Source organism: Pristiophorus japonicus, chromosome 6 (assembly GCF_044704955.1).
Source record: "Pristiophorus japonicus isolate sPriJap1 chromosome 6, sPriJap1.hap1, whole genome shotgun sequence".
Lineage (NCBI taxonomy): Eukaryota > Metazoa > Chordata > Chondrichthyes > Pristiophoridae > Pristiophorus > Pristiophorus japonicus.
The window spans coordinates 252088220-252108326 of NC_091982.1; the positions used below are offsets into that span (position 1 = coordinate 252088220).

At 56.2% G+C, this 20107-nt stretch overlaps 1 protein-coding gene across 1 annotated transcript in view; it reads right to left on the reverse strand.

Moving 5' to 3' along the window:
- Nucleotides 1-20107, reverse strand: part of LOC139265461 (tumor protein p63-regulated gene 1-like protein) — a 136063-nt gene that overhangs the window by 65770 nt on the left and 50186 nt on the right. The window lies entirely within an intron of this gene.

Here is a 20107-nt window from a genome sequence, read left to right on the forward strand (position 1 = left end):
ACCCCAGGGACTCACTTCCCTCAGACCCCCCCTCTAACCCCAGGGACTCACCTCCCTCAGACCCCCCTCTAACCCCAGGGACTTGCCTCCCTCAGACCCCCATCTGCCTACAATCTATAGGCATTAGAACCCTTACTTGCTGTCACATGACTTCCTCATTCACCTCACCATCTCTCACACTGCTCAGCCCACGTTCATTGGCTTTTCACCTGGTCTATTCAGCAACGTGCGATGTTCTGGAATAATCGGGATTGTTTTAGAAGGGGTGCACAGGTAGTCAAAACAGTTCCCCAGTTAAATATCAAAGTTCAGGGAGTTTCTGATTGTGTGAGTCGAACTTGGAATGAGTTTATTTTTCGGATTTACAGATGGGACTCCAAGAATGACTGGTTGGACTTTGATCAGAGTCCCACAACATACAAGTGCTGTTTAATCTGTTTTGGAGATGTGGGTCAAGGTCACGGTCCCCTAGTATCGCCGGAAGGTTATTTGTGTCTTCCTTAGTGAAGATAGAACCAAAGTATTTGTTCAGTTGGTCTGCCATTTCTTTGTTCCCCATTATAAATTCACCTGAATCCGACTGCAAGAGACCTACGTTTGTCTTCACTAATCTTTTTCTCTTCACATATCTATAGAAGCTTTTGCAGTAAGTTTTTATGTTCCCGGCAAGCTTCTTCTCGTACTCTATTTTTCCCCTCTTAATTAAACCCTTTGTCCTCCTCTGCTGAATTCTAAATTTCTCCCAGTCCTCAGGTTTGCTGCTTTTTCTGGCCAATTTATATGCCTCTTTTTAACACTATCCCTAATTTCCCTTGTTAGCCATGGTTGAGCCACCTTCCCCGTTTTATTTTTACTCCAGACAGGGATGTACAATTGCTGAAGTTCATCCATGTGATCTTTGAATGTTTGCCATTGCCTATCCACCGTCAACCCTTTAAGTATCATTTGCCAATCTATTCTAGCCAATTCACGCCTCAAACCATCGAAGTTACCTTTCCTTAAGTTCAGGACCCTAGTTTCTGAATTAACTGTGTCACTCTCCATCCTAATAAAGAATTCTACCATGTTCTGGTCACTTTTCCCCAAGGGGTCTAGGCACAACAAGATTGCTAATTGGTCCTTTCTCATTACACATCACCCAGTCTAGGATGGCCAGCTCCCTGGTTGGTTCCTCAACATATTGGTCTAGAAAATCATCCCTAATACATTCCAGGAAATCCTCCTCCACCGCATTGCTACCAGTTTGGTTAGCCCAATCAATATGTAGATTAAAGTCACCCATGATACCTGCTGTACCTTTATTGCATGCATCCCTTATTTCTTGTTTGATGCTGTCCCCAACCTCACTACTACTGTTTGGTGGTCTGTACACAACTCCCACTGGCGTTTTCTGCCCTTTGGTATTCCGCAACTCCACCCACACCGATTCCAGATCATCCAAGCTAATGCCCTTTCTTACAATTGCGTTAATTTCCTCTTTAACCAGCAATGCCACCCCGCCTCCTTTTCCTTTCTGTCTTCCTTCCTAAATGTTGAATACCTCTGGATGTTGAGTTCCCAGCCTTGGTCACCCTGGAGCCATGTCTCCGTTATGCCAATTACATCATACCCGTTAACTGCTATCTGCGCAGTTAATTCGTCCACCTTATTCCGAATACTCCTCGCATTGAGGCACAGAGCCTTCAGGCTTGTCTTTCTAACACACTTTGCCCCTTTAGAATTTTGCTGTAATGTGGCCCTTAATGCTTTTTGCCTTAGGTTTCTCTGCCCTCCACTTTTACTTTTCTTCTTTCTATCTTTTGCTTCTGCCTCCATTCTACTTCCCTCTGTCTCCCTGCGTAGGTTCCCATCCCCCTGCCATATTAGTTTAACTCCTCCCCCACAGCACTAGCAAACACTCCCCCGAGGACATTGGTTCCAGTCCTGCCCAGGTGCAGACCGTCCGGTTTGTACTGGTCCCACCTCCCCCAGAACCGGTTCCAATGTCCCAGGAATTTGAATCCCTCCCTTCTGCACCACTGCTCAAGCCACGAATTCATCTGCGCTATCCTGCGATTCCTACTCTGACTAGCACGTGACACTGGTAGCAATCCTTAGATTACTACTTTTGAGGTCCTACCTTTTAATTTAGCTCCTACTCCCTAAATTTGTTTTTTAACCTATATCATTGGTACCTATATGCACCACGACAACTGGCTGTTCACCCTCCCTTTTCAGAATGCCCTGCACCCGCTCCGAGACATCCTTGACCCTTGCATCAGGGAGGCAACATACCATCCTGGAGTCTCGGTTGCAGCCGCAGAAACGTCTATCTATTCCCCTTACAATTGAATCCCCTATCACTATCGCTCTCCCACTCTTTTTCCTGTCCTCCTGTGTAGCAGAGCCAGCCATGGTGCCATGAACTTGGCTGCTGCTGCCTTCCCCCGGTGAGTCATCCCCCTCAACAGTACCCAAAGTGGTGTTTTGCAGGGGGATGACCGCAGGGGACCCCTGCACTACCTTCCTTCCACTGCTCTTCCTGTTGGTCATCCATTCCCTATCTGCCTGAGTAATCTTTTCCTGCAGTAAGACCAACTCACTAAACATGCTATTCACGTCATTCTCAACATTCTCAGAATCCACCCGCAGCTCCAGTGCCGCAATGCGGTCTGTCAGGAGCTGCAGCCGGATACACTTCCCGCATACGTAGTCGTCAGGAACACTGGAAGCGTCCCTGACTTCCCACATAGTACAGGAGGAGCATAACACGTGTCCGAGCTGTCCTGCCATGACTTAACCCCTAGATAAACTTAAATTGGCAACAACAATGCTAAAGGTTACGGGGAGCGAGCAGGGAAGTGGAGGTGAGTCCATGATCAGATCAGCCATGATCTTATTGAATAAGATTCAGACTTGAGGGGCCAAATGGCCTACTCCTGCTCCTATTTCTCATGTTCTTATGAATCATTGACTCACTCACAGATCTCAATAAATGTATACTTTTCAGTGTGTTTCATACCAGAATATTAACGCAAAAAGGCCACGCTGTTTTTTCTCTGAACCCACTGCCTCCCCAGGTGTGGAACGATTCTGTGGTTGATTTTTACCTCATCACATTCCATGATTCATGTACTGAAAATTATTTTTTTTTAACTAATCCATTCTGGCACAGGTTGAATAATAATTGAGGAATGTACAATGAGCCCACGGGAGGCTTCGTTTTGACAATAACTTCTTTTTAAAATAAAAGCACGGTTCCACGTAATGCAGCTGACTGAGTTGCTGCGCCACCCACTGTGGTACTGAGGCCCACAGACCCGGGAGGCGGTTCTCAGGCCTCGCTGTATGCCCAGCCCCGCACCCAGTGGGCGATGCAGGGGCTGCGGGGACTTTCTGCGCTGATTGGGCCGGCGAGAGAGTCTTGTGTGCTGCTGTGGCCATCTCCCCCCAAATGGACCTCATAGGTTGTAAAACACTTTGAGACGTCCGGTGGTTGTGAAAGGCACTATATAAATGCAAGTCTGTCTTTTTTTGCTGTGAGAGCAGACAGGACATCCATCGGTTTAACGTCCCTCCCCTCCCACCCAGTGTAGAACTGCAAGATCCCACTGATCATCTCGATGCCTCGAGAGCTTTAAGTCGGCCATGTGGGTGCAGGACAGGAAGAACGTGTGGGCCAGTGGGTTTTTACAACAATCAGATAGCTTCACGATGTCAGGAAATTACAGATCTTACTGACTCATTTTCCCAATTTGCCACTGCCTTGATCCCCCTTACTACTAGCGGGATCAAGGGGTATGGTGAGAAAGCAGGAAGGGGGTACTGAAGTTGCATGTTCAGCCATGAACTCATTGAAATGCGGTGCAGGCTCGAAGGGCCGAATGGCCTACTCCTGCACCTATTTTCTATGTTTCTATGTTTGAACTCATGACCTGTGGATTGCTGGTCCGCTAACCTACCCTCCAGGTTACTGCACTTTGTGGCACAGGTTCGTGTCCAGGTTAACGCGCTGACACACTACACAGTTGCAGCCCCAGTAAATGTGGCCACAGAAAGTGGGCTGGACAAGGTTGGGAGCCGGGGCTGCAGAACCACACGGTGCCTACTGGTGGCGCCACTGAGACAAAGAGGCTACTCGTGGGTCGCCAGCACCACCATCAGGGGCGCAGTGGTACTGCAGCAGTGTGTCAAGTGGCTCAAACCAGGACCTCCACATCAGTAAAGCAACTACCTTGCATTTATATAGCGCCTTTCACATCCTCAGGGAAATCCCAAAGTGTTCCACAAACAATTAATTATTAGGAAGTGCAGTCTCTGTTGTTTTCTAGGGGCTCACGACAGTCAGTTTGTGCACAGCAGGATGCCACAACACTGAAGAGAGAACGACCGGAATCTCGGCTATTCCGGACGGAGTTGGTTGAGGGGAAATCCCACTTCCCTTGAATACCGGCCGCGGGATCTTTTCAATCCACCTGTGTCTGTCAGCCAGTGGCTCAGTGAGTAGCACTCTCACCTCCGAGTCAGAAGGTTGTGGGTTCAAGTCCCACTCCAGCAACTTGAGCACAAAAATCCAGGCTGACACTCCCAGTGTAGTACTGAGGGAGTGCTGCACTGTCGGAGGGGCAGTACTGAGGGAGCGTTGCACTGTCGGAGGGGTAGTACTGAGGGAGCGCCGCACTGTCGGAGGGGCAGTACTGAGGGAGCGCCGCACTGTCGGAGGGGCAGTACTGAGGGAGCGCCGCACTGTCGGAGGGGCAGTACTGAGGGAGCGCCGCACTGTCGGAGGGGCAGTACTGAGGGAGCGCCGCACTGTCGGAGGGGCAGTACTGAGGGAGCGCCGCACTGTCGGAGGGGCAGTACTGAGGGAGCGCCGCACTGTCGGAGGGGCAGTACTGAGGGAGCGCCGCAATGTCGGAGGTGCTGACATTTGGATGAGACGTTAAACCGAGGCCCCGTCTGCTCTCTCAGAAAGAAAGAAAAAAAAAGCATTTATATAGCGCCTTTCATGTCCACCGGACGTCCCAAAGCGCTTCACAGCCAATGAAGTACTTTTGGAGTGTAGTCACTGTTGTAATGTGGGAAATGTGGCAGCCAATTTGCGCACAGCAAGCTCCCACAAACAGCAATGTGCTAGTGACCAGATAATCTGTTTTTTGAAATATTGATTGAGGGATAAATATTGGCCCCAGGACACCAGGTGGAACTCCCCTGCTCTTCCTCAAAACAGTGCCATGGGATCTTTTACGTCTACCCGAGAGGACAGACAGGGCCTCTGCTTAACGTCTCATCCGAAAGACGGCACCTCCGACAGTGCAGCACTCCATCAGGACTGCCCCTCTGACAGTTCTGCAACCTGTCTGCATAATTTAACGCTTTAGCCCACTGAGCTGTGACTCCTCTGTTCTCCGTCAGTTACTGAGGCTGCTTTCAACCAGAAACATTTAAATTTAATCATTTGCGAGAAGCCGTGGCATTGCGTTGGTGGTGGGTGTGATTGATGGGAGATTTTGGGCAGGAATGAATGAAATCATATCCTGGGCTCTGCCCTGTTCCTGGGAGAGGGGTGTGGAGATTCGCGGAATGGTGAGGAGTCGGTCTCAGGATGTGGGCGGCCTTGGCATGGTGCCCGCCCCGACGTTCCCTGAAGGTACTCAGAGTTGGTGTAGGACTGGAGTCACCTATAGGCCGGGCCGGGTAAGGATGGCAGCTTTCCTTCCCTGAAGGACGTCAGTGACCAGTTGGGATTTTCCCACAATCCGGCAGCTTCATGGTCACTTTTACTGACACCGGCTTTTTAGTTCCAGATTTTTAAACTGAATTCAAATTCTCAAACTGCTGTGATGTGATTTGAACTCATGTTCTCTGGATTATTCGTCCAGGACTCAAAACAAAGGGCAGCCGATAAACGCTGGCCTTGCCAACGACCCCACACTGCCCGCCCGGACCCCGAGTACAGGAGATGTTTCTGGCCCATCGGAGAGACGGGAGATGGTCCAGCACAAACACAGGCCGGCCCGTCACAGAACAGTCCATTAAACACTCACACCAGTCCTCACCATGGGAACTAGTCAGCGATTTATACACAGGCCTTTATACAACTGGACTCCTTCCAATGGGGCCTCTTTATAGAAAGTTAATCTCAGTGTGGCTCTGTCCAGGGCAGACCCTTAACTTGTGACAGGAAGCAAGTTCTGTGCTCAGACCCCCAGCCCCGGGGGTACGGGCAGGGGTGGGGGGGGGCAGGGTCTGTGCTCAGTCCCCGGGGGGTACGGTTAGAGGGAGGGGGGTGGGCAGGATCTGTGCTCAATCCCCGGGGGGTACGGTTAGAGGGAGGGGGGTGGGTAGGGTCTGTGCTCAGTCCCCGAGGGATACAGGGAGAGGGGTGGGGGCAGGGTCTGGGCTCAGTCCCCGGGGGGTACGGTTAGAGGGAGGGGGGTGGGCAGGGTCTGTGCTCAGTCCCCGAGGGATACAGGGAGAGGGGTGGGGGCAGGGTCTGGGCTCAGTCCCCGGGGGGTACGGTTAGAGGGAGGGGGGGGGGGGCAGGGTCTGTGCTCAGTCCCCGAGGGGTACAGGGAGAGGGGTTGGGGCAGGGTCTGGACTCAGTCCCCGAGGGGTACGGGGAGAGGGAGGGGGGAGGCAGGGTCTGGGTTCAGTCCCTGGGGGGCATGGTTAGAGGGAGGGGGGGGCGGCAGGGTCTGTGCTCAGTCCCCGAGGGGTATGGGGAGAGGGGGGGGGCAGGGTCTGTGCTCAGATCCCTAGCCCCGGGGGTACGGGCGGGGGGGGTGCAGGGTCTGGGTTCAGTTCCCAAGGGGTACGGGGAGAGGGAGGGGGGGGGGCAGGGTCTGTGCTCAGTCCCCGAGGGGTATGGGGAGAGTGGGGGGGGGGGGGGGGGAGCAGGGTCTGTGCTCAGTCCCCGGGGGGTACGGGGAGAGGGGGGGGAGGGGGGAGGGTCTGTGCTCAGTCCCCGGGGGGGTACGGGGAGAGGGGGGGGAGGGCAGGGTCTGTGCTCAGTCCCCGAGGGGTACGGGGAGAGAGGGGGGAGGGCAGGGTCTGTGCTCAGTCCCCGAGGGGTACGGGGAGAGGGGGGGGGGGGGAGGGCAGGGTCTGTGCTCAGTCCCCGAGGGGTACGGGGAGAGAGGGGGGGGGGGGAGGGCAGGGTCTGTGCTCAGTCCCCGAGGGGTACGGGGAGAGGGGGGAGGGCAGGGTCTGTGCTCAGTCCCCGAGGGGTACGGGGAGAGGGGGGGGGGGGGGGGGGGAGGGCAGGGTCTGTGCTCAGTCCCCGAGGGGTACGGGGAGAGGCGGGGGGGGGGGGGGGGAGGGGGGGAGGGCAGGGTCTGTGCTGAGTCCCCGGGGGGTACGGGGAGAGGGGGGGGGAGGGCAGGGTCTGTGCTGAGTCCCCGGGGGGTACGGGGAGAGGGGGGGGAGGGCAGGGTCTGTGCTGAGTCCCCGGGGGGTACGGGGAGAGGGGGGGGAGGGCAGGGTCTGTGCTGAGTCCCCGGGGGGTACGGGGAGAGGGGGGGGGGCAGGGTCTGTGCTGAGTCCCCGGGGGGTACGGGGAGAGGGGGGGGAGGGCAGGGTCTGTGCTGAGTCCCCGGGGGGTACGGGGAGAGGGAGTGGGGGCAGGATCTGTGCACAGTCCCCGGGGGGTACGGGGAGAGGGAGTGGGGGCAGGATCTGTGCTCATTATGCAGCACTCTGGGCTCCAGTGTACCTTTGCCTGCGGAAGTCGTCTGTTTATCATTTAACCCACAGATCTCAGGGAAACTCGCGGTTACCCAATGTGAGTTGCTCAGAGGTGGAGAGGGTGACTAACAACAACGTGTATCTATATAGCACCTTTAACGTCGTGAAATGTCCCAAGGAGCTTCAGAGGAGGACTGTGCTATAAGAATTTGGCAGCGAGCTGCACGAGGAGAAATTAACGCAGGTGACCAGAAGCTTGGTCAAAGAGGGAGGTTTTAAGAAGTGTCAGAAAGGAGGGAAAAGAGGTGGAGAGTCGGAGAGGTTTCGGGAGGGAGTTCCAGAGCTTGGGGCCCAGGCAACAGAAGGCACAGCCGGCAATGGTGGAGCGATTATAATCTGGGATGCTCAAGAGGGCAGAATTAGAGGAGCGCAGAGATCTGGGGGTTGTGGGGCGGGAGGGGATTACAGAGATAGGGAGGGGCGAGGCCATGGAGGGAACACGGATGATAATGGGAGGAGTGACTTCTTCCACAGGAAGAGTTTCCCCAGAGTGCACCTTCTGCATCGCATGGAGTTATACTGGGGGGGGGGGGGCACTGATATACTGGGGGGGCACTGATATACTGGGGGGGGGGCACTGATATACTGGGGGGGGGGCACTGATATACTGGGGGGGGGCACTGATATACTGGGGGGGGGCACTGATATACTGGGGGGGGGGCACTGATATACTGGGGGGGGGCACTGATATACTGGGGGGGGGCACTGATATACTGGGGGGGAGGCACTGATATACTGGGGGGGAGGCACTGATATACTGGGGGGGAGGCACTGATATACTGGGGGGGGGCACTGATATACTGGGGGGGGGGGCACTGATATACTGGGGGGGGGCACTGATATACTGGGGGGGGGCACTGATATACTGGGGGGGGGCACTGATATACTGGGGGGGGCACTGATATACTGGGGGGGGGGGCACTGATATACTGGGGGGGGGCACTGATATACTGGGGGGGGGGGCACTGATATACTGGGGGGGGGGCACTGATATACTGGGGGGGGCACTGATATACTGGGGGGGGCACTGATATACTGGGGGGGGGCACTGATATACTGGGGGGGGGCACTGATATACTGGGGGGGGCACTGATATACTGGGGGGGGGGGACACTGATATACTGGGGGGGGGCACTGATATACTGGGGGGGGGGACACTGATATACTGGGGGGGGACACTGATATACTGGGGGGGGACACTGATATACTGGGGGGGGACACTGATATACTGGGGGGGGACACTGATATACTGGGGGGGGACACTGATATACTGGGGGGGACACTAATATACTGGGGGGGGACACTGATATACTGGGGGGGGACACTGATATACTGGGGGGGGGGACACTGATATACTGGGGGGGGACACTGATATACTGGGGGGGGACACTGATATACTGGGGGGGGGACACTGATATACTGGGGGGGGGACACTGATATACTGGGGGGGGACACTGATATACTGGGGGGGGACACTGATATACTGGGGGGGGACACTGATATACTGGGGGGGGACACTGATATACTGGGGGGGGACACTGATATACTGGGGGGGGACACTGATATACTGGGGGGGGGGACACTGATATACTGGGGGGGGGGGACACTGATATACTGGGGGGGGGGGACACTGATATACTGGGGGGGGGGGACACTGATATACTGGGGGGGGGGGACACTGATATACTGGGGGGGGACACTGATATACTGGGGGGGGCGACACTGATATACTGGGGGGGGGGGGGCACTGATATACTGGGGGGGGACACTGATATACTGGGGGGGGTACACTGATATACTGGGGGGGGACACTGATATACTGATATACTGGGGGGGGGGACTGATATACTGGGGGGGGCACTGATATACTGGGGGGGGGGCACTGATATACTGGGGGGGGCACTGATATACTGGGGGGGCACTGATATACTGGGGGGGGGCACTGATATACTGGGGGGGGGCACTGATATACTGGGGGGGGGCACTGATATACTGGGGGGGGGCACTGATATACTGGGGGGGGGGCACTGATATACTGGGGGGGGGGCACTGATATACTGGGGGGGGGACACTGATATACTGGGGGGGGGCACGGATATACTGGGGGGGGGGGCACGGATATACTGGGGGGGGGCACGGATATACTGGGTGGGGGACACGGATATACTGGGGGGGGGGACACTGATATACTGGGGGGGGACACTGATATACTGGGGGGGGGACACTGATATACTGGGGGGGGGGACACTGATATACTGGGGGGGGGAGGGACACTGATATACTGGGGGGGGGGGGGGCACTGATATACTGGGGGGGGGGGACACTGATATACTGATATACTGGGGGGGGGGGGCACTGATATACTGATATACTGGGGGGGGGCGCTCACTGTTATGAGCAGCTCCAACAGCCAGCAAACGAAATCAGGAAATTGTGCGGAGTGAGGATTGGATCCGATCGCGAGTTTGGACAGACGTGTCCCATTCACAGCCAAGCCCTGTTCAAACACAGCGACATTAATGACTGAATTCGCCAATCTGTCTCTGTCACACTTTCCCTCCTTCTCTCTCTCTGCCTCTGTCCTTCTCTCACCCGTCCTATCTCTCCCTCTTACTCTTGCATGTAGTTCTCTCTCTCCCTATCTCTCTATCCCTCCCTTGCTCTCTGCCTCTCTCTGTCCTTCTCCCTCCCTCTCCCCCTCGGTCTCTCTCCCCCTCCCCCCAGCACACACAGCTATGGGACAAAGTTGAGGAGAATGAATGAGGTGCAATGCTTTATTCCGCCCATTCTCAGGACAAGCGCTGATTCGGGATTGCCTGCACAGACAGGCGGGTGTAGATCGCCGAGCTTAAGGCAGGACTCCGCGGCTGGAGGGAGATCGCACAGCAGATCGAGGAGATCCTGGTCTGGGCCTCAGTGCCAGTGTCGGTCAAAGGTGTTCTACACGCCACAGGTGTGTGGCTGTGCCTTGGACAAGCGATGCCGAGGCCCAGGGGGTGAAGGCTCTCGCCCCTCCACCTCTCCCAAACCTCCTCCTGAGCTCCAACCTCACAAATCCAGCCTCTGGCTCCATCCTCGAGCATAACTCCCTCCCCTCACTCCACCACTGGTGGCCGTGCTTTCCATCGCCAGGGACACATGCTCTGGGACACCGTCCTTAAACCCCTCCGGCCCCCGTAAACCTCTCCGCCCCTCCTCCCCCCATAAACCTCTCCGCCCCTCCTCCCTCCATAAACCTCTCTGCCCCTCCACCCCCCATAAACCCCTCCGCCCCCCATAAACCCCTCTGCCCCTCATAAACCTCCCCACTCCTCCGCCCCCCGTAAACCCCTCCACCGCTCCGTCCCCCCATAAACCCCTGCGCCCCTTGTAAACCTCTCCGCCCCTTGTAAACCCCTCCCCCATAAACACTTCCGCCCCCCCGTTAACCTCTCCGCCCCTCCTCCCCTCCTCCCCCCGTAAACCCCTCCGCCCCTCCTCCCCCCGTAAACCTCCCCACACCTCCGCCCCACGTAAACCCCTCCGCCCCCATAAACCTCTCCGCCCCTCCACCCCACGTAAACCCCTCCGCCGCCCCATAAACCTCTCTGCCCCTCCGCCCCCCCGCCCCCCGTAAACCTCTCCGCCCCTCCGCTCCCCATAAACCCCTCCGCCCCCCGTAAACCTCCCCACCCCTCCTCCCCCCATAAACCCCTCCGCCCCTCGTAAACCTCTCCACCCCTCCGTCCCCCGTAAACCTCCCCACCCCTCCGCTCCCCATAAACCTCTCCGCCCCTCCTCCCCCCATAAACCCCTCCGCCCCTCCTCCCCCCATAAACCCCTCCGCCCCTCATAAACCTCCCCGCCCCTCCCTCCCCCGTAAACCTCCCCACCCATCCTCCCCCCATAAACCTCTCCACCCTCTGCCCCCCATAAACCTCTCCACCCCTCCTCCCCCCGTAAACCTCTCCGCCTGTCTGCCCCTCCACCCTCCTGAAAACTCACCTCTTTGACTAAGCTTCTGGTCACCTGTCCTAATCGCTGCTTCTTTGGCTTGGCCTTGATTGGAATCTGCTGGTGCTCTGACGGGGAGGAACGTCGCTCACAACAGTAATTATTAGTAACCGACAGTGTCAGCCGTGCGGTCAGACGGTTGTGGGTTCAAGTCCCACTGCAGGATGGACCCTGAGCCTGGGACGTGGAATCCAGGGCTTCAGCTCACTCCCTGCATTCCCACACCACAGATAAAGCGCACAGCAAGCTCCCACAAACAGCAATGTGATAATGACCAGATCATTTGTTTTTAGAGATGTTGATTGAGGGATAAATATTGAGGGAGAACGCTCATCTTCGAATAGTGCCGTGGGATCTTTACGATAAGAGGGTGCGTTCCGAAGGTGATCAAAGACACGGCTGAATAGATAGGGTGTGAGACGGTGAGTGAGAGCAAGAGACAGAGCGAGAGCGCGAGCGAGAGAGCGAGCGAGAGAGCGAGCGTGAGAGCGAGCGAGAGAGCGAGCGAGAGACAGAGCGAGAGACAGAGCGAGAGAGCGTGAGAGCCAGAGCGAGAGACAGAGCGAGAGACAGAGCGAGAGACAGAGCGAGAGACAGAGCGAGAGACAGAGCGAGAGAGCGAGAGACAGAGCGAGAGAGCGAGAGAGCGAGAGACAGAGCGAGAGACAGAGCGAGAGAGCGAGAGACAGAGCGAGAGAGCGAGAGACAGAGCGAGAGAGCGAGAGACAGAGCGAGAGCGAGAGACAGAGCGAGAGAGCGAGAGACAGAGCGAGAGAGCGAGAGACAGAGCGAGAGACAGAGCGAGAGAGCGAGAGACAGAGCGAGAGAGCGAGAGACAGAGCGAGAGAGCGAGAGACAGAGCGAGAGACAGAGCGAGAGAGCGAGAGACAGAGCGAGAGAGCGAGAGAGCGAGAGACAGAGCGAGAGACAGAGCGAGAGACAGAGCGAGAGACAGAGCGAGAGAGCGAGAGACAGAGCGAGAGACAGAGCGAGAGAGCGAGAGACAGAGCGAGAGAGCGAGAGACAGAGCGAGAGAGCGAGAGACAGAGCGAGCGAGAGAGCGAGCGAGAGAGCGAGAGACAGAGCGAGAGACAGAGCGAGAGACAGAGCGAGAGACAGAGCGAGAGACAGAGCGAGAGACAGAGCGAGACAGAGCGAGAGAGCGAGAGACAGAGCGAGAGAGCGAGAGAGCGAGAGACAGAGCGAGAGAGCGAGAGACAGAGCGAGAGAGCGAGAGACAGAGCGAGAGAGCGAGAGACAGAGCGAGAGAGCGAGAGACAGAGCGAGAGACAGAGCGAGAGAGCGAGAGACAGAGCGAGAGAGCGAGAGAGCGAGAGACAGAGCGAGAGACAGAGCGAGAGAGCGAGAGACAGAGCGAGAGACAGAGCGAGAGACAGAGCGAGAGACAGAGCGAGAGACAGAGCGAGAGACAGAGCGAGAGAGCGAGCGAGAGAGCGAGCGAGAGACAGAGCGAGAGAGCGAGAGACAGAGCGAGAGAGCGAGAGACAGAGCGAGAGAGCGAGAGACAGAGCGAGAGAGCGAGCGAGAGAGCGAGCGAGAGACAGAGCGAGAGACAGAGCGAGAGAGCGAGCGAGAGACAGAGCGAGAGACAGAGCGAGAGAGCGAGCGAGAGAGCGAGCGAGAGACAGAGCGAGAGAGCGAGAGACAGAGCGAGAGAGCGAGAGACAGAGCGAGAGAGCGAGAGACAGAGCGAGAGAGCGAGAGACAGAGCGAGAGAGCGAGCGAGAGAGCGAGCGAGAGAGCGAGCGAGAGAGCGAGCGAGAGACAGAGCGAGAGACAGAGCGAGAGACAGAGCGAGAGACAGAGCGAGAGACAGAGCGAGAGACAGAGCGAGAGACAGAGCGAGAGAGCGAGCGAGAGACAGAGCGAGAGACAGAGCGAGAGACAGAGCGAGAGACAGAGCGAGAGACAGAGCGAGAGACAGAGCGAGGGAGCGAGAGACAGAGCGAGGGAGCGAGAGACAGAGCGAGGGAGCGAGAGACAGAGCGAGGGAGCGAGACAGAGCGAGGGAGCGAGAGACAGAGCGAGGGAGCGAGAGACAGAGCGAGGGAGCGAGAGACAGAGCGAGGGAGCGAGAGACAGAGCGAGGGAGCGAGAGACAGAGCGAGGGAGCGAGAGACAGAGCGAAGGAGCGAGAGACAGAGCGAGGGAGCGAGAGACAGAGCGAGGGAGCGAGAGACAGAGCGAGGGAGCTAGAGACAGAGCGAGGGAGCGAGAGACAGAGCGAGGGAGCGAGAGACAGAGCGAGGGAGCGAGAGACAGAGCGAGGGAGCGAGAGACAGAGCGAGGGAGCGAGAGACAGAGCGAGGGAGCGAGAGACAGAGCGAGGGAGCGAGAGACAGAGCGAGGGAGCGAGAGACAGAGCGAGGGAGCGAGAGACAGAGCGAGAGACAGAGCGAGAGAGCGAGAGAGCTAGAGACAGAGCGAGGGAGCGAGAGACAGAGCGAGGGAGCGAGAGACAGAGCGAGGGAGCGAGAGACAGAGCGAGGGAGCGAGAGACAGAGCGAGGGAGCGAGAGACAGAGCGAGGGAGCGAGAGACAGAGCGAGGGAGCGAGAGACAGAGCGAGGGAGCGAGAGACAGAGCGAGAGACAGAGCGAGAGAGCGAGAGAGCGAGAGAGCGAGAGAGCGAGAGAGCGAGAGACCGAGAGGCAGAGCGAGAGGCAGAGCGAGAGGCAGAGCGAGAGGCAGAGCGAGAGACAGAGCGAGAGGCAGAGCGAGAGGCAGAGCGAGAGGCAGAGCGAGAGGCAGAGCGAGAGAGCGAGAGACAGAGCGAGAGAGCGAGAGACAGAGCGAGAGAGCGAGAGACAGAGCGAGAGACAGAGCGAGAGAGCGAGAGACAGAGCGAGAGAGCGAGACAGAGCGAGAGACAGAGCGAGAGACAGAGCGAGAGACAGAGCGAGAGACAGAGCGAGAGACAGAGCGAGAGACAGAGCGAGAGAGCGAGAGAGCGAGAGGCAGAGCGAGAGAGCGAGACACAGAGCGAGAGAGCGAGACACAGAGCGAGAGAGCGAGACACAGAGCGAGAGAGCGAGACACAGAGCGAGAGAGCGAGACACAGAGCGAGAGAGCGAGACACAGAGCGAGAGAGCGAGACACAGAGCGAGAGAGCGAGACACAGAGCGAGAGAGCGAGACACAGAGCGAGAGAGGGCTGGTCTTCGAGAAAGGCAGTTAACGTTGCTGCTCTCGAGTCTCCGGAAATTCCCCTGGAAGTGAAGAAAGCCCAAAGCTGACTGGAGCTCTGGTAGATTCTACATTCAATGTACGAAGTTCTACTCTGCACCTTGGGAGCATTTCTGTTCTCGGTCTCTGGTGCAGGACGAGAGGTTTGAAGCCTCAGTGATTGTATGGTGCCTGCAGCCAGTGAGATGGTATCGATGAAACAAGTGCTGCCCAGCCCAGCTCTGCTAACATCAGGGGCCCACAACCTGTTCAAACACGTCTCCATTCTCCTCCAACCTCATTTGCCTATTGCCATCCCTGCTCATCATTTGCATATGTGAGCTGATTCAGCCAGGCACCAGTCAGGACCTAGCGTCCAGCACCTTGGCCCACGGGACAGCTCCACACCGGCTCTCCACTGGGTGCAGGACCAGCCTCACCAGACAAAACCAACTCCGGGGACCGGACTCCAAACATAACAAAGGGACAGGGTGGGAGGCTCCTGCAGTGCTCGAGTGCTTCACCTCCAGGTGGGACTTGCCCACTGCTTGGGTTTCAGAGCAGCCTGGCTGTAGAGGGCGAAAAGCCCAGGGTCAAACCGACCTTCTCCTGCGTCTGACGTTAGTGGTGGGATCGGCGGACTCAGTTGGCATCTGATCACCTTCCTTGGGCATGTTTCATTGAACATTAAATGCCCAACCGCGCCAAAACTGGCCCTCATTCAGCTCCACCTTCAACGTGGTCCCAAGGTGCCAACACTCGGTCATACGCAGCACGAGAGACGGAGCAGGAAGGATTGCTGAATGAGCAGCAGACAGGTACAGATAAAGCACGGGGCCCTGTACACTATGATGAGCGCAAGAGCCGGGACAGATTCACGTACGTTTACAAACCGGCACAGAAATCCAGCTGGATGGCCATAATCGGCGCCTGCATCACAACACTGACACGGCAACTGACCTGTGACCTGTACCCATGCTGGGTCTTCAGCCTACACCCAGCTCTCCTTTCCGCTGAAGGCAGCCACTGAGGGTGGAATGCTCTTCCACAACCAAAGCCATCTCCCAGCAGGCTAGCCGAGGGTCACGCCACTGGAGGGAACCCAGCCCGCCTGTTCCACCACAGCGACGGGCACTTCAGGTGGGCCCAACCTCGGCCGCACCGAATACACTCACACACACAAGAACATAAGAAATAGGAGCAGGAGTAGGCCATTTGGCCCCTCGAGCCTGCTCCACCATTTAATAAGATCATGGCTGATCTGATCATGGACTCAGCTCCACTTCCCTGTCCGCTCCCCATAACCCTTTACTCCCTTATCGCTCAAAAATCTGTCTATCTCCGCCTTAAATATATTCAATGACCCAGCCTCCACAGCTCTCTGGGGCAGAGAATTCCACAGATTTACAACCCTCTGAAAGAAGAAATTCCTCCTCATCTCAGTTTTGAATGGGCGGCCCCTTATTCTGAGACTATGGCCCCCAGTTTTAGTTTCCTCCATGAGTGGAAATATCCTCTCTGCATCCACCTTGTCGGGCCCCCTCATTATCTTATGTTTCAATAAGATCACCTCTCATTCTTCTGAACACCAATGAGTACAGGCCCAAACTGCTCAACCTATCTTCATAAGTCAACTCCCTCATCTCCCGAATCAACCGAGTGAACCTTCTCTGAACAGCCTCCAATGCAAGTATATCCTTCCTTAAATACGGAGACCAAAACTGTACGCAGTACTCCAGGTGTGGCCTCACCAATACCCTGTACAGTTGTAGCAGGACTTCTCTGCTTTTATACTCTATCCCCTTGCAATAAAGGCCAACATTCCATTTGCCTTCCTGATTACTTGCTGTACCTGCATACTAACTTTTTGTGTTTCAAGCACAAGGACCCCCAGGTCCCTCTGCACTGTAGCACTTTGCAGTTTTTCTCCATTTAAATTAGAATTTGCTTTTCTATTTTTTCGGCCAAAGTGAATAACCTCACATTTTCCCACATTATACTCCATCTGCCAAATTTTTTCCCACTCACTAACCTGTCTATATCCCGTTGCAGATTTTTTGTGTCCTCCTCACAATTTGCTTTCCCACCCATTTTGAATCATCAGCAAACTTGGCTACATTACACTCGGTCCCTTCATCCAAGTCATTAATATAGATTGTAAATAGTTGAGGACCCAGCACCGATCCCTGCTGCACCCCACTAGTTACTGTTTGCCAACCGGATAATTACTCATTTATCCCGACTCGCTGTTTTCTGTGAATTAGCCAATCCTCTATCCATGCTAAAATATTACCCCCAACCCCGGGAACTTTTATCTTGTGCAGTAACCTTTTATGTGGCACCTTGTCGAATGCCTTCTGGAAATCCAAATACACCACATCCACTGGTTCCCCCTTATCCACCCTGCTCGTTACATCCTCAAAGAACTCCAGCAAATTTGTCAAACATGATTTCCCTTTCATAAAACCATGCTGACGCTGCTTGATTGAATTATGCTTTTCCAAATGTCCCGCTACTGCTTCCTTAATAATGGACTCCAACATTTTCCCAACGACAGATGTCAGGCTAACTGGTCTATAGTTTCCTGCTTTCTGTCTGCCTCCTTTTTTAAATAGTGGCGTTACATTTGCGGTTTTCCAATCCGCTGGGACTGCCCCAGAATCCAGGGAATTTTGGTAGATTACAACCAATGCATCCACTATCTCTGCAGCCACTTCTTTTAAGACCCTAGGATGTAAGCCATCTGGTCCAGGGAACTTGTCTGTCTTTAGTCCCATTATTTTACCGAGTACTATTTCTTTAGTGATAGTGATTGTATTAAGTTTCTCCCTCTCTATAGACTGTCGATTATCCACTATTGGGATGATTTTAGTGTCTTCTACCATGAAGACCGATACAAAATATTTGTTCAGTGTCTCTGCCATTTCCCAGTTCCCCATTATTGATTCCCCAGTTTCATCCTCCAGGGGACCCAATCGCACATGCTGGGAGCAGGAACCCTGATTTTTTTTCAAAACCTGTGCTAGCTCAGGTGTTAGCCATGGCTCAGTGGGTAGCAGCCTCGCCTCTGAGTCAGAAGCTCGTGGGTTCGAGTCCCACTCCAGGAACTTAAGCACTCCCAGTGCAATACTGACAGAGCGCCGTACTATCACTCCAACAATGCGGCGCTCCCTCAGTACAGCCCCTCCGACAGTGCGGTGCTCCCTCAGTACAGCCCCTCCGACAGTGCGGTGCTCCCTCAGTACTGCCCCTCCGACAGTGCGGCGCTCCCTCAGTACTGCCCCTCCGACAGTGCGGCGCTCCCTCAGTACAGCCCCTCCGACAGTGCGGTGCTCCCTCAGTACTGCCCCTCCGACAGTGCGGCGCTCCCTCAGTACTGCCCCTCCGACAGTGCGGCGCTCCCTCAGTACTGCCCCTCCGACAGTGCGGCGCTCCCTCAGTACAGCCCCTCCGACAGTGCGGTGCTCCCTCAGTACTGCCCCTCCGACAGTGCGGCGCTCCCTCAGTACTGCCCCTCCGACAGTGCGGCGCTCCCTCAGTACTGCCCCTCCGACAGTGCGGCGCTCCCTCAGTACTGCCCCTCCGACCCCCACCCCATCCCCCTCACTGTGCTGTTTCCAATATCCATCTATTGTGTGGAAACTGCGGCACTGGAGCGAGGTGGGATTGAGAACCCGTGAAAGTGTCCAATGCTGGATGTGAGGAGAGGGGAGGGGAGGAGCGAGGGGGAGGGGGAGGGGAGGAGCGAGGGGGAGGGGAGGAGCGAGGGGGAGGGGAGGAGCGAGGGGGAGGGGAGGAGCGAGGGGGAGGGGAGGAGCGAGGGGGAGGGGAGGAGCGAGGGGGAGGAGCGAGGGGAGGGGGAGGAGCGAGGGGAGGGGGAGGAGCGAGGGGAGGGGGAGGAGCGAGGGGAGGGGGAGGAGCGAGGGGAGGGGGAGGAGCGAGGGGAGGGGGAGGAGCGAGGGGAGGGGGAGGAGCGAGGGGAGGCGAATGCGATTTGGAGCAGGAGCTACACACATACACAGGATGTGGTGCCAGTATACAGGATGTACCGAGCCAATCAATGCCACCGATACCTGGGCATGTTTAACAGTCAGACATTCTTTATCCACTATTTTAACACTGGCTTTAATCCATTCAAAATAAACTCCCGCATCAAAATAGCATACAGACAAAATGTTTGGGGTGAAACCCTCACCCATGCCTTTGTTACCTCTAGATTGACGATTCCAATGCACGCCTGGCTGGCTTCCTACATTCTAACCTACGTAAACCCGAGGTGATCCAACACTCGGCAGCCCGTGTCCTAACGCGCACCAAGTCCCGCTCACCCATCAGCCCCTGCGCTCGCTGACCGCCACCGGCTCCCGGTTAGCTCACGGCTCGATTTCAAAATTCTCCCCCTGGTTCTCAAATCCCTCCGCGGCCTCGCCCCTCCCCATCTCAGTAATCTCCTCCGGCCCCACAACTTCCCCCGAGGCGCCTGCCCTCCTCAGCACCCCTGAGTGTACTGCGTGATAGGCGCTATACAAATGCAGGTTGTTGTTGAGCTGTCACAGTCTGGTGTCAGCGACAGCTGCGTCTGAAGTCACCATTGGCCGCTCCCCCCCACCCCCACACAGCTGGTCCCTCGGGTCACATGTGGATAGGGCGGAGACCGAATCCCAGAGCGTGTGTCGCTGGAGTGACGGGTGCAGAGATCGCGAGCACGCGAAGCCAAGTGCAGCAATTCGCCAAAACCTGCCCGAGGCTGCCCCCCGCTGGCCGCTCAGGGAGCAGCAGCCGCACTGCAGGGTCGCAGATATTTCCAATTCCAGTTCCCTGAACCGAGAGCAGAATATCGGCATCCCGTTAACTCAGTCAGCACTGAAGGCTCAGGTCAGCGATGGCCGGGATCTTTATGGGATGGCTGGGAAATGAAGGGCACCTTCTCCTCTCGCTCGGTCGCTGCAGCCTCGGCACGGAGGTGCAGAGTCTCGGCGGAAAGCTTTGCAACAACACAAACAGCCACTCGGCTCCACAGGGAACCAAATCTCAACCAGGGGGAACACGCAATCCCCCCGTCACTGCGATCATCCTTCCAGGAATTACAGGTGGTATTTTGCAGACTTGTTTTTATGACCTGGGTACAAACACTGCCAACAGTAGCAGCACCCAGCACCCGGGCCCCAGACCTTGCTGCAACCCTATCATCAGCAGCATTTCTGG